This window comes from Pithys albifrons, chromosome 2, assembly GCF_047495875.1.
Source record: "Pithys albifrons albifrons isolate INPA30051 chromosome 2, PitAlb_v1, whole genome shotgun sequence".
Classification (NCBI taxonomy): Eukaryota; Metazoa; Chordata; class Aves; order Passeriformes; family Thamnophilidae; genus Pithys; species Pithys albifrons.
The window spans coordinates 38,408,687-38,431,990 of NC_092459.1; positions in this window are offsets into that span (position 1 = coordinate 38,408,687).

Genomic DNA, 23,304 nt, shown 5'->3' on the forward strand with positions numbered 1-23,304 from the left:
CACAAGGGATTCCCTCAGCCAGTCTCACTAACAGGCCAACATCCGCCTTCTGGAAATCCCCCTTTTTAGTTTTTGAAGAACTGAAAACTTGATCATTTCACAATCATTATGCCTCAGATGGGTCTAACCATCAGCTCACCCACAAGTCCTCTGTGTGCAAATAACAGGTGACCATTACCACTCTGAAAGGAGAGCTTAGAGTTCCTGTGGATAGATTTATAAAGTTACTAACCTCAGTGTTCAGTGACTTACCGCACTGAAAATAAACTAAATTTTGAAAATTTTTGGAAAAGGATACAGGAACAAAACAAAATATCATTTTATGTCTGTGTAAATCTCTAGAGAGCTCTGAAGTCTGTATGGAAATCTCAAAAGGGACAGTCCTTGAAAGGCCTAAAAAAAGGGCAACAAGAGAAGGGTAGGTTTAAGAGAAGGGTAGGTTTCATGTCTGACTGTCCAAAGAATATTGAAAGAAAATGTAGTTTTTCATTGAAAAATATATAAACCTACCTTTACAGGCTCAGGACTTCAGATTTTTCTACAGAGAAAGAGCTAAACAAATGCAAGCAAGCAGAACTTCTTTTCTCCAGGACCAGGTCTGGCCCTTGGCCAAAGTTTAAGAATAAAAAATTTCTAACATGTCTAGCCAGGAAATATATAACTTGTTTTGAGTAAGACGTAGGAAGTTTGTCTCCAGAGTTTATGAATTATTATTCTACAATTCAATTCATGTCCTGTTATTAATGTGCAAAGAGCAGTAATTTAGAAAGATAATCTTTTAAAAAGTGATAAAAAGTTGAAATTTTATTAACCAATTTTTGAAGACCAGAATATTGAGAGTGGTGTACAGAAACAGAGAAGAGACAATTTACACAATGTAAGGTTATTGATTAAATAAGAAAAAAATAAACACTTTGAAAGCAATCACTACAATGTCTCAGTATTATGATGCCTTTGACAGAGGATGGACTCAATGACTGCTTAAAGATCCCTGACTACTCTATGGCCTGAAATTCAACTGAACATTTTCATTCTCCTGGAACATTTTCTATATTTATCACCAAATGTGAAAAGCATCCAGCAAACACTATAAAATCATTAAAAGATTTTCGTAGAAGAGCTGAAATAGAATTGTTGATATTCAGTCTTCTGTAAGTAAAACACCTGTTTGATGCCCTACAATATGTGGAGCCAGGAATGTGACTACTCTTTCCTCAAAGAATATGTCATTTAATGATCAGTTTCTTAACTGTTTGAAATCAAGTTTATGGAGGAAAGAAAGTATTCCTTGGGACAAAAAATAGGAAACTTCTTCTATGCATACATTTGATTTGCCCTTATTAAGAACCAAATTCTTGAATGGGATTCTTCTGCCCCTGTTTAGGCATTTAAAACTTAGCCAGCCAAATTTCAGGTAATTTATGGAGAGAAATAGGCACCTCCAGAGGGCAATTCAGTTTCTCATTTTCCCTTATTTTAAAATCCTGGTTTGGAATGAAATTAATAGATGTCTGGATGTGTCTGTTTCTCATCACTAAGCATGACCTTTAAGTTATTAGACCTATATGACTAACTTTTACGTGTTTAAAATAATGGAGAAGAATCACATCTTCATTAGTTCTTCATTTCCTGTAGGAAATATTTTTTTTGCCATTCTCCATCATTCATATAAAACAAAATATTTTCTATTAACTTTTAAGGATAAAATGCATTTCTCATAAACTTCAGCCAAAAAAAGTTTTAGTTTGAAGTCAGACTTCTCCAAAAAGTTATGTCTTGGTGGAAATATGATTTTAATATTAAAAGAAATTTTGCAACCTTAACTTATAGAGTTTGAATATAATATACAAATAAGAACAAATTATGTTTTGTTGCCAAGACAATAAAAAGTAAAAAGCAAGGAAATTAATGGAAGTAATTTACAGCTCTGTGGGACAGCCAGAGATACAACATACTAGATTTCTTAGATAAAAAAATAATATGATCTATCAAACTTATTTTGTTGTAGGAATAGATGCAGCATGACAATAAGGAAAATCACATTTCCTATAACTCAAAGTAAGGCTTATTTAACAGTCCATCAGGTGAGCATGAGGAAATATATATATTCCAATCTAAGAATTTCATCTTACTCACACCTACCTACTGACACACTGGCTCAGTGTGTCAGATGTTGAGGCTTCTCTAAAAGTGGAAATGAGAAAATGTAAACACAGACAGAATCTTTATACCTTAATGAATTACACTTAAGCTGGATAAATGTTTCAACAGCACCTAAAATCTTGACCTTAAATAATCTTGCCTGGGTCATAAGGCACTACTTTGAGTACTGTAATAGGATTCATCATTGAAAATTATGGGGGTTTCTGCCATTAGCTTCCTAAAATACAACATCTCAAAAATGGCAGCAATAAAAAGGTAGCTCTGAGTCCACATATTTCCTCAGAACTGAAAACATATTTGCTGGATCATGTATAAAACAGTATTAAATGATGAAAAAAAATTTAAAGTTACCATATCATTCTAATGGTAACAAACTGGGTCTCAGGTATTTGTGGATTCGTGGGGGAATTGCAATTTGATTTCTATTTTGCATCTCCAGTGACTTAAGGTCTCATTGCCATTTTTTGACAGAAAATTAAGTCATAACTAAATGTATATGAAGATGATGTCTACAACTCAGATAAAATCACTGAACATTAGTTTAGCTGAGCCAAATCTGTTTAAACCTCAGAAGTAATAAGATAGGAAAGATGCAGAAAATTCAAGTACTGTTTTTATACCACAGGGGTCAGAATTACATTACTCTCAGAATATAACTAACTCTTCTATATTATATTCTAAATGGCAGGTTAAGAGAATAAAATTCATGCATTAACATAAACACAATTAGAGCAATAATATGTACTATGTTAACTAAAACATCAACAGAAATTGAGTTACAGGAGAAAATGAGGATGTAGGCAAAATGCAGTTTTTATATCTAGGGAGTGATTTGAACTATAATTAAAATCAGAAACTAAAAATTAATAAAGGAGTCTGGAAGATGATGGTGATTTTCAAACAACTGATTAATACAGAAAGCAGCAGGAGAAACAGAGAATGAAAAACTGTGCTATGCAAGTTCCTGGCCTCAAAAAGCAAGAGATCAAAAAGCAGAATGAGAATGTGACATCCTAATGGTGGGATTCACCTCAGTTAAATTAGTCATCTAAAATCCAGGGCTACTCTACTCAGCTAATTCTCAGCAAGTGTTCTTGCTACTGCTTTCTGAAAATGTAGGCTACACAGAGAGCTGATCATCATCCTGTATTATCACATTGAAGTGAATTATCCAGGTGAAGTTTCTCTTTCTTTGCAACTGCATGTGAAGGGAGCCTGGACAACCCTGGGAAGCTACACTTTTGCCTTCTAAACAGCTAATATTTATGTCAGTTAATCCAAAACAAAATAAAAAAGCATTCTTGAAAAGAATATTTTATTTTCAAATATTTGGTCTTAATCTTTACACAAAATAGTGTTCAGCAGATTTAGTGTCTGAGACACTTCTAGTAAAACAAATGCTGTGAATCCACACTAAAACTTTAAATAAGTTCCACAATGAAATCAAAGCTACAATATTTGCCAAAACAATTGAAAAACAAAGGATCATAGAATGGGTTGAGTTGGAAAAGAACTTAAAGCTCATACAGTTCCAACCTCTCAGGGAACAAGGGACACTTTTTACTAAACCAAGCTGCTCAGAACCCCATCCAACTTGGCCTTGAACACTTCCAGGGATGGAGCATCCACAGCTTCTATTGGCAAGGAGAGCTTACTCACCTTTATCACATTCTGATGTCCAATCATGCAGTATTTACCCAAACTGAAATCCCACTCAAAACTGTGATTTTTTTTGTTTTCTTGAGTGTATGACAACAGGTCTACAGACAAACCAGTAAAATTCAGCTGCTCTCTAGTAAGCTTATTAAAAATGGAATGTCCTAATTATGAATGGTATAGGCTCCTCTGTAAAATCTACTGACAGCAGGGAAAAGGACAATAATATAGTGTCTCTTCACAGACCCAGTCTGTGAAATACAGTAATTGACTAACAATCTAGTTTCTTTTAAAGGTGTAGACCAGATATTCAGCTAAGGTATACTGCTCTATATCATTTCCTTCAGCAAACTTTTGTCAACTTTTATCAATTGAAATATGATCCTTTTGTGTTCTTTTTTTGTGATATCTCCAGTGCCCATATGTTCCTAATTTGTCTAATAAGGCACACAGCTCCTCTCAGCCAGTAAAACATGAAATCCCTCTAGTCTTTTGTCACTGTTTCTCTAAACAAACAGTATCAACAAGGAAAAGTGTTCTGGTGCTGGTTTATTGGGTTTTTTTCTAGATCTGTGAACTATAAAAGATATAAACAATAAATACAAAAAGGTGATATGTTGGTTTTTTGGTTTTTTTTTTTTTTCCAAAGGAGTGCAGGTCATTGAAAGATTAGAAATTATATTAAGTGCTGACTGCAGTGAAATCTGAAGTTACTAGCTTCTGTAGAAATGAGGTTTTGTGTCTTTATGGTTGTTTCTTTTGATTTTTTACCTCTGGTTTCTTTTCCTTGGTTTGCCTTATCTTAACTAAATAGACCAAGGCAATACACTGACTAATGAGCATCTCACTGAATACAAATATATATGAAAGAACAACTTTGAAACTCTTCACTCTCTAAACATGTTCATTATAGTCACTTTAGACTATGTGTTTCTGTGGCAAATTGAATCACACTACTGAGCTGAAGACAATTTAGTAACGACCATTATTGGTTTTTTTATTATTCTTGTTACAGAATTTAATTTAACTTGAAATCTGCAATATTACCTTGACAGTGAAAAGCACTGAAATATTCTCTGTACAACACATATCATTTGATGTGCCTATCTAAGTGTGTGAGCTTATATATAATTTGTTCTATAACAATCATTTTATTTTTCCAGCTAAATACATTTGGACACTGATTGTTTGGGGTTTGTTTGTTTGTTTCTTTCTTTTTTCCTGAAAAGCATATTATCTTTCATATTTAATATCAACTCCACTGTTCTCATTAAGTTTCTTTTCTGCAAAACTCACACAAATGTAGGAAATTTTATGACAATAAAAGAAATATTTTTACATTTCCATAAATTTCAGCCAGGTGTACAAACTCTCTCACACATTGAAATGATGATTTTAAATTTAGAGCTATTTTCCCTTTAAAAAAGAATTGTTCAGGATTTGGATTTCCCTATACATGCTTTACCCAATATGGCCAATTAGTATGATTTTGAAGCTCATTTATGCTGGGATATATAAGAGACAGCACAATAATTCTTTTTGTAAGGTTTTATGCAAATAAAGCTTATACACCTTAGAGTATCTAATTAAGTAGCATCACATCTAGTATCCACTCTCTGGATGTGTCAAATAACTAGTGCTTCAGAGAAGGATAAATCTGTTCTGGAGTCCAAACATAAAACCCAATAGCCAAGTGAAAGACACATATCATTGGGATGAGGAAAACACGAAAGAACACTGAGCTCCCTTCTCCTCATATCATGGAGCAGGAAGAGAAAGTACAAGAGAGCTGTTCCACAACAGAACAACATCTATTAACATCTTGAGAGTACTCTCCCATTATCCTCATATCTGGGTAGCATACTGCACTCTGAAAGTTAAGAAAGTATTGTAGAATAAGAAGGTAACATTAACTTTTTTCTTTTTTTTTTTAAATATTGACTTTAGACCTATGAAACTGAATTTAAGAGATTTTCAAGACTCTTGCTTTGCTCTGAGATACTTGGTTAGAGAGATTTGCTGGCAAAATATACCTATTGTTGCTATTGCAATGAAAGAAAAAGGTAGTAATGACAGGTTTGGAAACAGTTGTGCATTACCCTGTTTGTACTTTACCAGACATCTCTGCTATGCAGTGTCTGAATATTAGTGCCCCATGAGGGATAGTGTCCTTGAATTTGTTTGAGAGACTTGAATGCTACCTGTTCCAATAGAGGACAGAGAAACATCTATTTTACACATTATTTAAAAGCTGTTTCTCCAGTATAAGAGCTCTATCTTTTAAAATATACTGCTTTCCAAAATCACTGCAAATGGACAACCTTTTCTGTAGCATACTCACTATAATAGAACAATTCAACATTAAAAGAAGCCAGTAGAAGGAAAAATAAGGTTTTAAGTTACAATGTGGCTTGAAGTATTTGAAAGTCTGAGGTAATTGCATTTTTCTGTCTTTTTTTTATTTATTTGAAAAATATCATTTGTTTCTTGTGATAGCTAACTGAAAAAGATTGAATACATAGGAGAGCATCTGTCACCGCTCTTTAGTAAAAACAGAAAAATGGAGTTAGTCACTTATTGATAAGATGCTTTTAATTTCAATAATCTTCATATTTTTTCAAAAACATGTTTGGGTTTTACTGTAAAAATATTGTGGGCTGTTTTCTAAATCAGACATTTTAATACCATATTTAATCATTACATAATTATGGCTTCCTCCTGTATATAAATGGGTGATAAAAAGTAGCATTCATCTTATCTACTGTCACACAAAGTTATTTCAAGTGCACTCTCTCTCTCTGGTTAAAGAAGAAAAACAAACACATTCAAGATATTTGTCAGAGACCTCTATTAAATATCTATTCTAGGATGGAATTTAATTGTAGAATAATATGAGAAAGCATTGACTATTTAAAAAAAAACAAACAAAACAAGCCAAGTCCTGTCCTTAATAAAGTCATCTGAAAGTATGAACTTCAATTATATATCTCTGACTGATTCTAATTCTCTAGAGGTTCAGTGTCAGGACTTCACAAAACAGAAGCAACTTCCAAGCTTATTTTATCAAAGTCAGTTCCATAACCATGGAAAATTTTATCATGGGAAAAGAACAGAGGAATAGTTAGGAAAATGAGGGCAGATGACCTATGAAAAACCAGGGATTATTAATTTACAGTTGGCTGACATGTCATGACATTTGGAAACATGCATATATCCTAAACCATTCTGCAAATCCACATTTCTTTCTAATGAGAGTGACGTCTGCAAAATTGTAACACATTTGGTCAAAACAGGACATCAAAATATAGCTTTTTTTAGTAGCAAAACTGTGAAAAACTGTACTTTCTACATTGGACTACTCAGGAATTCAAATAACATTACAATAATTTGCACATATTTCATGCAGTTACAAATTTACACTGATAGACAAATTTGTTTTAACTTTTGATATGCACAGCTAAACACAGTATTAATCTGTTGGCAGCTATCAAGTCGATCATTTTCATTTGAAATCACACAGTGCTTATTACATTTAATAAGTGACAAGCAAAGTTACAGCAAATTCTGAAGTTTACAAAATTATTTTTACTTAATCCAAACCAGAGGATTAAGCAAAATATTAGAGAGAGATAAACAAATGAAGCGAAGGAAGGCATGGTATTCAGAATAAATAAGTGCAAAGTAATTTATACGTTAAGAAAATCTTAAATTACTTGCTTACCTCTATCTCAAGAAACAAATAATTAATCATCGCAGTAATTTGAAGATATTTGCTTAATTTACAACTTCAGTCATAAAGCAAACAAAACACTAAGCTGCATAAGAAGTAATATCATGGATAGCACAGAGTTTCTAAGTTCTTATGTACAAATAAATATTTATATTTATTGTATCTGGAATGGTATATCTACTCACTATGGCATGGTGCTAGGAGACAGATTAGCACAACATCCCAGTTTTTATGTATTGTTTCAGCTTCTACCAGACTTCCAAAGGTCAGGGAAGACTCTGCACAGATGAAGGGAATAGGTTGCCAATGTCAAAATAAGACAGCTGGGGATGAAGGTGAATGCTATCTAAGTGTCTTGTTTCCTGTCCTGGGAGGGTCCATTTTTGATTGGTTACTTACCTCAAAAAATCACATAGAAAAGAGAAGTTTGGAGAGAATGGCCAAGACCAAGAAAGATAATAATTTGAAGGAAGTTTGATTAGACTGACTATTTTTACAAAAAGCATTCATAGCAAGAGCTGTGGTCTATGCATATTAAATTGATATTACAGCACAATTAAAAAGAGAGCATAAAGATAATAAAAGAATCAGGCATTTTAAAAATCAGTAGGAAGGAGAAAATTTTTCTTCACACAGTTTGTAATTAAACTGTGGTGTTCACTTCCAGCGACATAAGAATACTAACAAGGAAACTAAGAACAACTGCTTAAGTCCTTTGCCTCAAGATGCAAGCTGGGTACTTACTGGGAGAAATCACTTTACTGAAACAATATACCATTTGTGAGAATATTTGGTTACTGCATACTCAGCATAAGAGAGCTGTGTGAGACACTGGAGATAAGTAGAAAGTTAAACTACCAGGTATACAACAAGCCCTAAGGTACAGGAGATAACAGAGAGAACACCAGAGATCAGTACTCTGGTTTCTGATTGTTGGGCCATTGAAGGAATCACACAAAGCCTTGAGGAAGTTCAAACTGAACTTCCCAACTGATAATTGTTAGTCTCGTGGGGAAAAGCAAATTTATTGTGGGAAGCTGAGGTGTCATGTGGGATTATATAAAACTCACTGTGGAACATTTAAAAGAAGAAGCAAAAACATACAAAGGAAGGGATTGAGGGAATTTGGAAAAGATCAGCTGCAGGAAAATAGAGAGAAACAAGGATAAAAGAGCTCTCTAGACATAAGCAAACTGTCACTACTCTTGCCTGGCCAAGCCCGCACCTGAATGCTGTCCTGTTTTCTGGACTGTTTGCTGTGTGACTCTGCTCTCCGGTGTGCATGTGTGGTGTTTGTAGTCACTAGCAGAATTCAAGCCAGACCTGGTGGCAAGTGGGGTGGTAACAACTGGAGAAGGGGCTACAGGCCACAGAGGCCTGTTTGCTGGTCCCCCAGCTGGTTCCAGACATGGAACCAGTGATTGTAGTGGTTGGGATCTGGGGGCCTGCCTTATACGAACAGTGTGGCCAGGGCCAGCGACTGGGCACATCTCCGAGGATGTGTGTGTGCAAGAGACAATAGCAAAGCCCTACCCTGAACTGTAGAGCTGGGGCCTATGTGTTCCATGTTTATATAAGTGCTGTTGGTGCTTTTGTGGGAAGCAATCAGGCATCGTTCTTGTTTCTGCATTGAGCTGTGTGGTTGGTGATGCTGGTGTGTGCATCTGCATGCTTGGAGCTCCCTACTGCTGATCAGACTTACAAATGCAAGCAGCAGTAGCAACTCCTATCAGACAGGGAGAGGAGTAACCTGCAGGTCCAGGAGCCCACCATGTCAGGAAACCTTTAAGATTTAGAGCAAAATGTGTCAAGGACTTCACTCAGTTCTGCTTATGTTAATAAACTTCCCCTTTTATTTCCTGGCTCTGGTACTGGTAACTGTGCAAGTCAGGCACAGGACCATATGGCCCTCAGGTCTGACAATATATACAAATTTCTTTTTGTAGACTTCCTGTGTGAAAAAAACCCTCTTCTTTACCAAAACTTATATGAACAGAGAAAATACATGGTATTGTGTAAGAAATATTCATACTAAACAAGAAATCCTATTGACCCACTTTTGGCTTTCGTAATAAATAAAATGAACCTAAGAACATTTTGTGCTCAATATTTGTACCTTCCTTACCTATAAACTTCCCAGTTCCATTTCACTGTGACAATCAGCCTGTAACAAAGAGATTGTATTTACTATTGTAAGTACCATGCATAAGCATCATCTTTCATGCAAGTTATTTTGCAGATTTAATGTTATGTAGGTAGTAGTTTTCATGGTCGTAAAATTGAGTTAACTTAAGAGAGACCCATAAAAATTACATTGTGTATATTAAATACTATGGTGAAGTGTCACACTGAAATCCATTCCACTAGCTTGTGTAGCAGGGTATATTTAGAACATTGGTTCAATTTCTTTGGAATAAATACCAGAGTTTAAAAAGAACTGCAACTTCTATGGAATGTAGTGGTAATTTTACAGGAATAAAAACATTTTAAAAAATGCTGCATAACTGTGTTCCAGTTCAGCTAAACACTTGGGAAAATCATCCTTTATTTCTGTGGGTTTTAAGTCCATCGTTAAGTTACATACTGATTGACCATCAATTGCAGAGCTCTGCCAGGACCATAAAACCGTCCTTTTTAAATAGTCAGAGATAGGTTTTCAGAGAAAGATTTCCATATGTAGGTAACAACAGGTGCAAAAGTAGTAGCTGCATCAGGGTAATATGTTAATACATTTACACCATTCTTTATCCTAATACCTACTACCTCCCATGAAACTGTAAATATGCTGAATATGTTTTAATAACCTGATTTACCTTATTAGCAAAGAACAAAACTCTTTCAAGAATATGTGAACAGCTATTAAAAAAACACAAAACCCAAAAACTATGAGTCAGTAGTGAAGACACCTGTCTAATACTAATAGGTTAAAAGCTGGGGAGTAGAGGTGAGGGTTTTTTTCTTGTTTTGGGTTTTTGCTTTTCGTGAGAGAGGAGTGTCCTAAAACATTTCATTCCATATTAGAAGTCTGTGCTCTGGAATGTACAATAGGATAAAAGTCCTGAATAGCATTTTTTTCTTCAATCTAGCCATGAAATGATCACAAATAGAATTACAGGAGTTATTTTCTCTAATCTGTGATTTCTTTTATAAGATCACTGAAATAAAACTATTAATGATGTAGAATGGGCACTTTTGCTTTTTTGTTAACCTGGGAACACACCAAAACATTCTAGAAGACAGTCAGCAACTTTGAAATAGCAAGTGCTTATTCAGATATAGAAATACTGGTTGATATAATAAATGTACAGTCGTAGACCTTAAGATACATACATAGTCCACCCTGTATGTCTCCTTCAAAATATACAGCCATCTTACAACTGTAAAATAATTGCCATCAGCTACTATAAAATAGTTCATCATAAATTAAGCTCCATTCAAACATCTACATGTGATTCAAAACGCTTTGTATTCTATTATTCAACCAAACAATTATATCAGTCCTCAGTATCTTCTGCTTTTGAAAGGTAAATTGCAAGCTTAAAACATCACCCACTTTATCTTTGGTCATCCTCAAAGATAGCAATGTTTCTGCAGCTAGAACATGTTTAATTTGAAACACTAGAAAACTGTTGTTTTTTGTATAATGACATAATTACTTGTGCAAGTAATGAGATTTACTAATTGTCAGTTATCTCTTCATCTCCCTTTAATTTTACAGTTGTCATTCTTCTAATATACATAAAGCTTTCACAGGAAACGAGACATTAAAATATTTGAGCTGAGCCTACTCCAACTTTTTTTAGTATCAGGCTTTCGAAGATTATTTGGAGGCTTATAACCTCAAGAAAAGCACATTTTTTTGAATAAAAGACCCCATGATGTGGGCTAGCCATGCCTCGAGACCAAAAGCCTACCCTATCACTCTCTTATTCATGTGCTTCAATAGGAAAAGAGGGAAAAAGTTAAGTGAGAGAGCTCATGGGTGGAGCTAATGAGTGGGAGATCACTTACCAATTACTATCATAGGAAAAACAGGCTTAAATTGGGGAAAGTTAATCTACTGTCAGGAAAAATAGATTTGAGTGGAGAGAAATAAAGTAGAACATTAGAACACCTTTTCTGTGCCCTCTCCCAAGCCTTACCGCATTCCTTAATTGCTGCCTCAGCTTACACCCAACTCCTGAGCAGTGCAAAGGGGATGGAGGTCACTCATTCTGCAACTCCTCTCAGCCTCTCCCTCCTCCCTTACACTTTTTCCCTGCTCCCATGTGTAACAAATACTTCCTTCACAAAATATGCCAGCTTCTTCAACATGTTCCTCCCTAGGCTGCAATATGGTTATCGGTTTCACTGTGGTCTTTCCCATGGGCTGCAGGGAAAACTCTACTCTGGAACCTGGAATTCCTCCTACCCTACTTCTCTCACTTCTGTTCATCACTTTTTGCCTCTCCTCTTCTATCTTCTCATTATTTACCACCCTTTCTTAAAGATGCTTCCACAGAGGCACTACCACCTGGATTGTGGGGCTAGAACTCAGATTTTAAATAGCCAAAGATGTTCTTTATGACTTTGATACATGATAAGAAAACAAAGTACTTTCCTCAAATGATCAGGAAACAAGGTTGTGAAACATACAAATGTACCGAACATTCTGCATATTGAAAATAAGCTTAAAAATCAGCAAGTACGTGGAATTGTAAATGTTAATATTTAAAAATAAATTATTACAGTCATCGTTTATGAATTTCTGCACACAAAATCAGAAACAGTCATTCTTCAGGATTAAATATGCATCCACAGCATTCATTGCTCTGACAGCTAAATGAGATTATACATAAATTACTCTGTTGAAACTCAATCAATATAAACAGGAATAGTCCTTAGATTTATGAAAATTTGAAAGCACCCTTGACCCTTTCTATACTCTCTGCTCTTTCACTTTGTATTTTTGTATTATCTGGGATATGTAGAGAAGCTCTTCCCTAATCATTCAAATTTCAAAGTGAGTGGAACTTTTAGAAAACAAAACAAAATCACTACAGCAGGTCTCAAGGTAGTCTCTATAGATTCAAGATGTTTTTAAGTGAAAACCTGGAAAACTGCTCTTGATTAGAAATAATTATCTTGTTACAAAAGAATGATGACAGCTGGAGAAAGAATAATAATAAAAAGAAAGAAAGAAACAAACAAACAAACACACCCCACAAATGAAAAACCAATTGTTTTCTTTTTTTCCCATTTCCCTTTCAGAGACAAGCTAGAATTTCCAGTTCCAAAACATGCCAAATTAAAGCACTAGGCAGGAGGAAAATCCTTTTGGTGCCTTTCCTATTCATTCTTTTATTCCCTCATTCCAATCCAGCTTTTTTTTTTTCCTCATCTTGCAGCTAGCTTCCAAACATCACTAATTCATTCTTGTCATCCTTTCCCATCTCCCAGTGTCAGTGCTAATAGTTTAGGATTTCTTTCAGTCCATAAACAATCTGGCTCCTCATAGGCATTTCAGAATGCAAACAACTTGGTTTCATAAAGAAATTTTTAATTTACTTTGACTGTCTATAACAGAAGTATTATTGGAAATCTGTATATTGAGAGATGTCTGAAAATAAAACACCATGGAAAAACTCTTAAAGGATATCCAGGCCAGTGATTTCACAGAACACAGTGATGATTTAAATATACCAGACACGATTTCACTCCATGAAAGTATCCAGCCAGCTTTGACATACACCAGAAATATAACTGAACTCCTTTAAAATTTACAAGGAGCACAGTGAATAGAGGCTAGCAGGATTTCTTAAGTAACAAGGGGCAAGGAGGACATTGTAATCAGGTGCAGAAGACATCTAGTAACATCCTTGCTGTCAGCCTACCAGTCACATATGGGTTACTATACAAGCAGTGGACACATACTAGAGTAGGTTCATATCTGATGAAAAGTCAGATTTTTTCCTTTGTAAAGGATGTCAGGGACATGAAGGCTTTTGTTTAACCACTGTATCTAGCATTCTTGCCAAGATATTTTGTGTGGAGTAATAGAAAAAAAAATCAAAATTATTATACAACAACTGCAATAATAAGAAGAACTTTATAACATGCTTTAATTTTTTCTCAAATAAATTCATTCTTTGGAAATAATAGCACTGAAACAACATAAGATTGGAAATAACTTCTTGTATCATCAGATGTTGTTTCTTATCATTGTCCTTAGCTTTTTCAATTCCATCTAGAAACAACATTTAGTTTTCTACAGCCACCCTCATTCAGAAGGATGATCCTCACTGCTTTATAACAGGAATTCCTTCTAACTTCTAATCTGAATTTACTCACGGCCAGAACACACATCCTGTTTCTTTCCAATCTTTTATTAACACCTGCTGTGTTATGCTCAGGAGTAACCATTACTTTTTCTATGGCCATACAACACGCATAATTATTAAACTTCTGTTTAAATCATATTGAAGCTCAGGGATGTTTTTTGACTAATCAAAATGGATGGATCTTTTTTCTTCCTCTGTCATTTTCATCTACTCTGACAAAGTTTACTGAGGATTTTCCTATTAACTCCTGAGCAAGAGATCTTGAACTTGCTTTTATTATTATATTACATCCAATTTCTCTCTGTAAAGTTTGAAAGTAGTCAACTTTTCCTGTATAAATTTTTGATCATTCCCTATGTGCTTTTATTTCATCACCAGCTTTCACCGCTTCATTACACCTTCTTGTGTCAAAGGCATCTAGCAACATTGCACAAAGCTTATCATATTTTCTGAGCTTAACAAATGTATCCTGTTGAGGAGACTTTTAGGCTCAGCATGCTTTGTCTAAATCATATCAGAATTAAAAAGTAAAAACAACCCTTCCTTATCAACATTTTTTGCTTTTTTCAGAAAACATAATTGCTTCATAACAATAGAAGGAAAAAAGAACAGGAAAGTGATTGTCCCTCTGTACTTGGCACAAGTGAGGCTGAACCTCAAATCCTGAGTCCAGTTCTGGGCCTCTCACTTCAAGAAAGACATTGAGGTGCTGGAGTGAGACCAGAGAAGGTGAAAGAGGCTGGTGAAGGGTCTAGAGAGTCAGTCCTACAAGGAGTGGATGACGGAGCTGAGATTGTTTAGCCAGACAAGAGGAGGCTCAGGGGGGACCTCATTGGTCTCCACAACTACCTGAAAGGAAGGTGTAGCCAGGTGGATGTTGGTCTCTTCTGTCATGTTTCGAGAGAAAGGGTGAGAGGAAATAGCCTTAAGTTACATGAGGGCAGGTTCAGTTAAATATTAAAAATATTTTCTTCACTGAAAGAATGGTTAGGCATTGGAATAAGTTGCACAGGGAAGTGATGGAGTCACCATCTCTGGAAGTGTTCAGAAGGTATCTGTATATGGCCCTTGGGGATATGGTTTGGGGATGATTATTGTGGGGCTGGGTTGACAGCTGAAATAGATGATCTTGAAGGTGTCTTCCAACCTTGATGATTCTGTGATTCTGTGAAAAAGTTGATAGCATTTTTCAGAAACTTGAAACAACTCTCATGTTTGAAATGCAACCCTAGTATTCAGAAGAGGTCCACTGAGCTTAGCCTGTCACGAGTACCACATGTATTTGAAATAATTCTCCTAGTTTACACTCTCAATCACATTTGACTAATTTACACTCCAAGAGGAAAAGGACTGTTGATAATTCTAATTTGTAGCTACTTGGATCCTTTATTACTAAGGTATTTAAAAAGATGCTTAATGTTTACATTAATTAATGTCGTTAGCAAGTACTTCACTAGGAATGTTATAATAGTGAAAAGACTAGTATCCCACTACATTTCCCAATATTTGAGTCTGACTTTTCCTCAGGAGCCATAATGAGAGCTTCCCCTGGTTAAAACTATAAATGCGTTTCAACCATTTTGTCTGTAGAATCAAAACTAGTAGACACATTAGCAATTATCTCATTTTAGTCCTGATATGGGCTAGAGAACATAGCATTCTTTAATCATACGTGTTCTGTTACCATTTTTTATTTAAATACTCTGCTGAATCAGGGCTTTTGGCTTAATGGGTCTAAGAGGGTATTTTTTATTCTTCAGTTATTCTGCACAAAAAAATGATCAGTACTAGAATCCTCCAGTCAGCACAAGTGACTTGAATAAATACCAAAACATGTTTAATACTGTGGAAATGCATTATACTGTATATATTTCAAACTCACTCTGAAGCTTTCCTTTTTTCCTCTCAGCAAATAGAGTCTATAAAGAAAGCTGCATTCAGAACCCTGAGGCAGATCAATTTATGGCCATAAAATTGTTTTGCTATTTTATTTCTTTAGTAAAGAGAGGAAGAATTTCTAATTGATGATGTTTTCTGATGTACAATTAATTATACCCAATGATAAAGAGACAAAGTTATTAGCTGGGGAAGAGTAATATGTTGAAAATTTAACAATACAGCAGTAAGAGATAATCTGTCATAGAAATATTATTGCGACATTTTCCACCCTATTGTGATTACAGAAAATATAAAAAATTTGGATGGTAAATGACAAGTTTATCTAGCACAACAAGCATGAATATCAGTAAGCAAGTCGTATGGATATGCATCTTGAGTATAGGATGGATTTTTACACTGATTAATATGATAGTATTGTAAGCAACCTAGGGAAAAAGGGTTCTGGAACAAGTATAAGATCCTCCACAGTCACAATGCACTAATGCAGAAGAAGGACTATATTATATAAAATTAATATAAATTTATTTTAAAATTATAGTGATTATTCTAAGAAAAGGGAGGAAGGATAATACTGTTCAGGGACAAAAAAGCTTTTGCAGAAGAAGAAGCTGTCTCTTTTTTACATGGTGGAAATGAGAACTAGAAAGCTGCAGCACAAAAGATTCAGTGAAAGTCGTGGAGAAATGAAACAATGTTTTGAAATAGAAAGACCCACGGATAGGAGGAGAGAAAAGCAGAGCAGGCAGGACTACCATTGCCATTGGTGTTTGAAAACAGAGAAGGTAAAGAAAGTTCTGCAACAAAAGGAATAGGAACAGTTCATATTGATTTGAGAGAGGACTTAGATAAGATCAAATTTAGCACCATATACTTCAATTTTCCCATGATTACTCCATCACCAGCACCTGCTGAGGTGTCTGCTGTTCACACAATACAACTCTTCGTGTTCTTTGGTGGATATGGTAGGTTCAGTTAGGAACATGTCTCTAGAAAAAGGCAGATATAGCAGCCTCAAAGATATGAAAGAAGGATTTCTAAGCTGACACAGATATGACGCCTCCTTCACGCTTAAACTTAGTGCTGTGAAGCGCACAATATCGCACTGCAAAGGTCATAAACCACTGAAAGTAAGACAGAACTTATTTGTGAAGCAGAACATCTCATTTCAGGCTTTGGAACTCCCTTGTTTGACTTTGTTTGTAAAATGCAGATGATTGTATTTTCTTATTTCTTGAGCATTTGTGTTGGGGCTAATGAACCAGCCAAGTAGCACAAAAAAAGGATTTGATTTGAAAACATATTGTAAACAAAAAACCTAAAATAAAAATTCTGCTAAAATAGAAAGCAAATGCTTATTTTTGCTTCTTTTTCATCATTATTGGTTTTGTCTCTATTTGGGGAAAAAAAAAAAAAAGAAAGACAAATCAATAAAATCATAACATTTTCAGCCAGTTAAAAAGAATTTTAATTTTATTAGACTTTGTAAACAGAGGCATTTCTGGATACCTTTAAGGATTTAAAAAAAAAAACCAAACCAACCTGACATTGACTTTGCAGTCATGCAGCTAAAATGACTAAAAGTGCCTTGGGTGAATGAGGATCAGAAAATAAAAATAAATGCAATTCTCTTAACTGCAGGTGGTGTTCCATCTTGGTGTTGCGATTACATAATCAGACTGTGGGGGTGACAGTGAGTGCATCCCTTAAGGAAAGCTGTTTGGTGTGCACCTTAAAGAGATGAGAGATACCTGTGGTGTGTGTGTGGGCTTATAGCCAATGAGAGTCTGTGGTGTATGTAAGGTGATTTGGTTAACCCATAATGTGGTGGCATGTTGGATGTGAGAGGGTATAAAAGGTGTGGATGTTACTGTGTGAGGATGAGATCATCTACTAGGAACTACTACTTCTACTGTTACTACTATGAGCTGTGAGGAACTGTCTGTTAACTACCTTGACTAAACTCTCTAAGTTGTGAGCCTTATGATCAAGCCTTCTGATGTCTGCTGTGCCTGAGCTCTTCTGACTGTCAATCCATGCTGCGCCCCTCCTCAGGACTTAGGGGCTTACCCCTAGACTTGGTGACCCCTATAGTTGGTGACCCCTATATCAGACAAGTTTGGAAACCAAGAAAATCCCTTCTTCTGCATTGCCCAGACCTCCTGTGACTGTCTCCAGGGTCTGGCTTCCTTGTAGTCTGATTCAGGCACCCAGACCCTCCAGTAGTTTAGGGTGACAAGTAGTTTAGGCTACCTACAATATATATGTATATATACATATACACAGGTCTGGCCACAGGTTGCAAGCAGACACTCAGAGAACTCATGTGAACATCAAGGTAACAAATGGTTTCATTCTCCTCCCCTCTGAGTGAGTAATATGGAGTTCTGACAGTGTGAAAATATTTATATGTATATGTGAATGGTGGGTCCACTCAGCAGCTGTGCTCATTCTTCTCAGTAGCTGTCCCTTGATCCCGGTCTTCCCAGTTACTGGCATCTGGTATACAAGCCTCCAAGGGCTCAGCCCCACTTCAGTGGCTGGTACAGACACCCACTCAAGTCCCACAGCCAACCTACCTGTGGTCTTACCCTTAGAGACAGGTACTTTCCCCACCCAGAGGTGTCCCTTAGAGGCCCACTCATCTGCTGACTCTGAGGCCACTTCACCTACTTGCTGGCTAGTCTAGCTTGATCTTTGCTATTGCTCAGACACTCACTTGAACACCTGCACTCACCCCCTTATACATAGACTGAAGAACCCCTTACTGAAAAAGAGCTGGTGAAGAAGATAATGAGATAGGACAAATTGAGGTGATGAGGCACAAGGCAAATGGACAGACAAACGCATTGACCAACAAATTATCCCTCTATTTTCCACACTTTTCTTGCACATGTCAACTAAATACTACCCTTTTTCTGCTTCTGATTCCTTCCTTAAGCATCCTATGATAAGCCCTGTGCAATCCCAAACACATTCTTTCCCTGCATCTAATAGTGGATCACACATCCCTAGAGAGTGACCCTCTCCACTTAGTCTGAAAGCTGATGCAGGAAGCTGTTCCCCATTATTTGAATGGATCTCACACATGGACAGCAGATCTGATGGCTCTGCTGGGACAGTCCCAGGAAGGGCCTGGGCAAGGCGGGCATTCCTCCAGAGCCCTTGATCTAGGTTCTTGGCTGTCATTGTGCCTCTTCGCTCTGAGGTCTTGTTGAGATGGAGGTTTATTTGTTGCAGGTGGCCTGGGAGCAGCTAAGGAAGGTTATGGAGTTTATCCTTCTTCCTTTGTTTCTCTCTTCTTTCTTCATGTGTGCTGATGACCTTCATATCACTTAAATAGTGCAACATGATATTGTTATTAATGTAAGTGAAATTACGTAAGGATCATAAGACAACTAGAGAAGGAAGGACTTGTGAATGTATTTTAAAGTTGTCAAAGGTAACAATATTAATATTTTCTTAACTAATTTAATAGATTTCATCTAAGTGAATGGCTTAACCCATAAATATAGCAGTATGTATGGACCTAAGATGCTGCATATCTGTACAATAAAATGGATTTGTTGCTGTTGTTTTTTGGAGATAAGAAGACTTAGGTAAAAAATATGACAGAATTAAATAAGCATTTCAAAATTATTTTCACTGTTCTAATCTCCAATTCACTTTAAAGAGTTCTCAGAAGTTTCAAAAATAAAATGAAACTCATTAAAAACACATAACCGTCTCTCTTTCCTCTTTGCTAACAGCAATATTCCTAAGGAAATATGAATTAATATTAATGTAATATCTCTCATTTATGCAGCATTTCATCATAGAAAATTCACCTTGGTTCATCTGAGGAAAGCATGCCTTGTTTAGCATCTGCTCTTTATCATCTGTACTTCTATATCAAGATTGTGTCTGTGATATCTAAGAGAATCACAAATGTATTAAACGAACAGAAGGAGATCTCTTTATCTTTTCTTTCTTGCCTTCTGCAGTTCTCTTGCAAAGGTTATTTTTTAAAAAAAGGAAAAGTTCCGCTTTAGTTTATTACTTGGTACATTAACTCAAGAGATTTTGCTCTTGTTGCTTGGAGACAGTTGGAATGAAGGGGGGATCTCACATTGTACAAGCAGGTTTAGACATGTTATCTCTCATTCTGCCTATTTTCCATGTCACCTGATCCAAATGCCAAGATGAAATCCTCAGGCATACAAGAAACTTGTCACATTTGCTATGCTTCCGTTTTCATGCACTAAAGTGCATTTTTTTTCTTTTTTCCTTTCACTGAAGAGAGAAGAAATAGCAGTACTAAATTCACTCTGAAAAGACTAATTGCAACTGTTGTCATTACAGTGTATGGATAAATGGAAATGTTTATAGACATATGCATAGATAAAACAAATAGTGTGAACAGTGGAATTAAATAAATAAGATGTTATTCAAAATTCAAACATTTTCTTCAGTACCTGTAATTGATGTTCTTTTTGAGATTCATTCACTATACCATTATTCAAATCTTTCATATGAATGACAAATAAATGACAAAAAAGAAGATAATGGCTAATGTGTAACATCTATTGCATGGAGAAGCGCTTTTTAATGCATATAAGTGTCTCTGTTCTATGCTTACTGGAAAAAATTACATGCTTTAGCAAAACTAGTTTTGATCTCAATGTGAAAAGAATTCCAGCAGCTCCATTCCCTTAATTGGATTTGCTATGCATTGAAAGCCAAGCAGTACCTTTCACTGAGCTGTAAAAATAAGCCAAGCTTTAAAAATAGTGCAGCTGCAGATATTTACAATATATGTTGAAAGTCACTAACAGACCCATGCATATTTTTTTCTTCCTCACATAAAGACTAAACAATATATTCATGTCTGCTACTTGTAGGACATAAAGGTTGGGTGCTGCTAGGCACTAAAAGTCCAGAGTTGGATTGGGGGATTCTGAATTTGTTCATACTCTTGGCTGGTTGTGTTTTACCATTTAAACTGAAGTATGTGTTTAAGTGCTTTGCAGGGTGAATGTAAAGGTTTTGACCCTTCATGAGATCAAGTCCTAGGAAAGAAGCAGCAACTTCTGATTTCCTTGTCAACTAAGAAAAAGTGTAACATCATACAAACTTCAACATCATATAGAATACAATGACATACCTAAGATAGATATCTTCTGTGAAGAACTTTTGTGTATATATAAAAATGTATATCTACATCTGCTATTGAAATATGTGTCTTTTTAAGCAACTATTCCAACACAATATGTTCTAGTAGCCTTTGAGAGTGCTGGGATACTTAAAAAGTACACAATTACATGGCCACATCTGACACCACTGTGACCAAAATTTTTCTTTAGGAAATGGTACTCTATTAAATTTTAAACTGAATTCTTTGAATTTAATGTTTTAGAAGAAACCTAGACTGCTGTCTTTCAAGCCTGGTTAGTTGAAAAATAAAGTTGATGAGATCTCTGAAGTCCTGAATTATCTACAAGAACTCTTGTACTTGCTCTAGAACTAGGCAACACAAAGGACATATTTGCTATTTATTCAACTGGCAGTAATTCCTTTCATCTTTTCCTGATTCTATTTTAGCTGGGCCAAAATAATGCATCTACTTTTCCAAAGACCACATTTTACCCCTATAAGCCCTGAGAGTTTTAACATATTTGCTTGGAAATATTCTCACCATCTCATAGCAACATACGTTTTCTCAAATTGATCTTAATTTACAATATGAATCTTGATGTTCCTTTTCCTAGAGATTTTTCCAGTCTTAGTGTTTCTTGCAATAGCAAGAGTAAGGTAAATTCCTATTTGTAGCATGGATACTTGTTTTAATGAGTATTTACTTGGGTAAATGAGTGCCAGCATAATTGAGTAATGCAGATGCCAGATATCATTAAGTGTAACAATAAGTTATGTCACCTATTTACAAATGAAAGCCATTAGTTTAATGTTTAGTTTCTTGAAACATCTCAACATCAAATGATTATATTGCTACTTCCATTTTGTGGGCATCTCAAAATTCAGTTAATCTATATTTACTACCTGCAATAACATTTTATAATAGTTTTACAGGAAAGACAAAGTGATTCCTTTTAATAAAGAGAGGAATTGGTTCCTTTCAATAAAGAATAAACTTCAGGCTGGGTTCCTTTGCAGGCTATATACAATCTCCTGCTAATTCCACCATGTTTAAATGTTCAAAGATATGACAGGCATGAGCATAAGTGCTATCTGTAAGAATCTTCAGAAGCTTATGTAGGAGGCAATAAAGACTACAGTATCAGCAAAATACTTCTGGCACTTTGTTAAATCACTAACTTCATGAGATTTAAAAAGTGAGCTGATAAAATTTAGACACTAAGCCAAAACAAGGATCTTAGCTCTCAAAACAAGACTGTTCAGACTTAGTAACAAGGAAAAGTCTGTTCCAGAGCACTTCAGGCTAGCAGTGAACAACATCCAACAGTTCTCAAAACATCTGTAGTTCTTCTAGAAACGTTTCAAACAGTTCTATTCAAACTGTACTAAGAAAATATCTAGACCAATATGTAAGCCCATTGACCTGGTCAGGATCATCAGAGCAGCAGTAAATCCCTCAAGAATAATGATACTTTTCAGAAAATGTTACTGAAGCAAATCAGAAGACAGAAAAAGGGTAGCACTGGAGATATGAGAACTCAAGTGAGATCTCACTTCTATTCTATTTGCATTTATCTCCAAATCATGTCCCTGCATTGTCATGCAATGACAGTATAATGTATAGGATTAATTAACCCAGATTATCTTCTACTAGGTACACTCTGGCGAGATATGCATCTGAATCCCCTCAGGCTGAGAAGAATATTGAATCTGGCATTTGAATTCCCAAAGTATATTTTTTAACTTTTACTAACTAGTGATCTTTTTAAAAGAAGCATGGCGTTTTAGGATGAGACATTTAATAAAAGACTTAAGGATTTATGCTATAACTGAGGCTTAGAATGAATTAGTAACCAATTCAAAGATCCAATTTTCAAACAACAAGGTATTTTACTTGTTGTAATATGTATGTTGATTATTAGTCTCTACTAATTGACTATGATATTCACACATTACATTTACAACATAAGATCATCTCTATAATTTTTATTTTACAAATAACTACAACAACAACAAAACCTAAACAACTGTTTTCCTTTGCCTTGTATATGAATTTGTGCTATATTTGTAATGTGGATTACACACATGAGTTTAAACTTGTTGATTGGTGCAAGATGTGATGAGAAAAATTAGATTATGTTAAAGTGGAAAAGCTTCAATTTTTCTCTCATCAAAGAAAATGCAAATCAAAGACTTTGTATGACCTAAAGATAAACACCTTGTTCAACCCAAAATTACATATTTTTTATCATTAGAATGAATTTTTTTATCTTATAAGTAAAGCAACTAAACTTTGAAACAAAATATCTCATAAAGAAAAGCAGAAACAGATTGAACAATGTAAAACACATCATTTTGAGTGTTTGAATGCTCAAAAGTAGAATTGAATGGAGCAGCAGTTGAAGA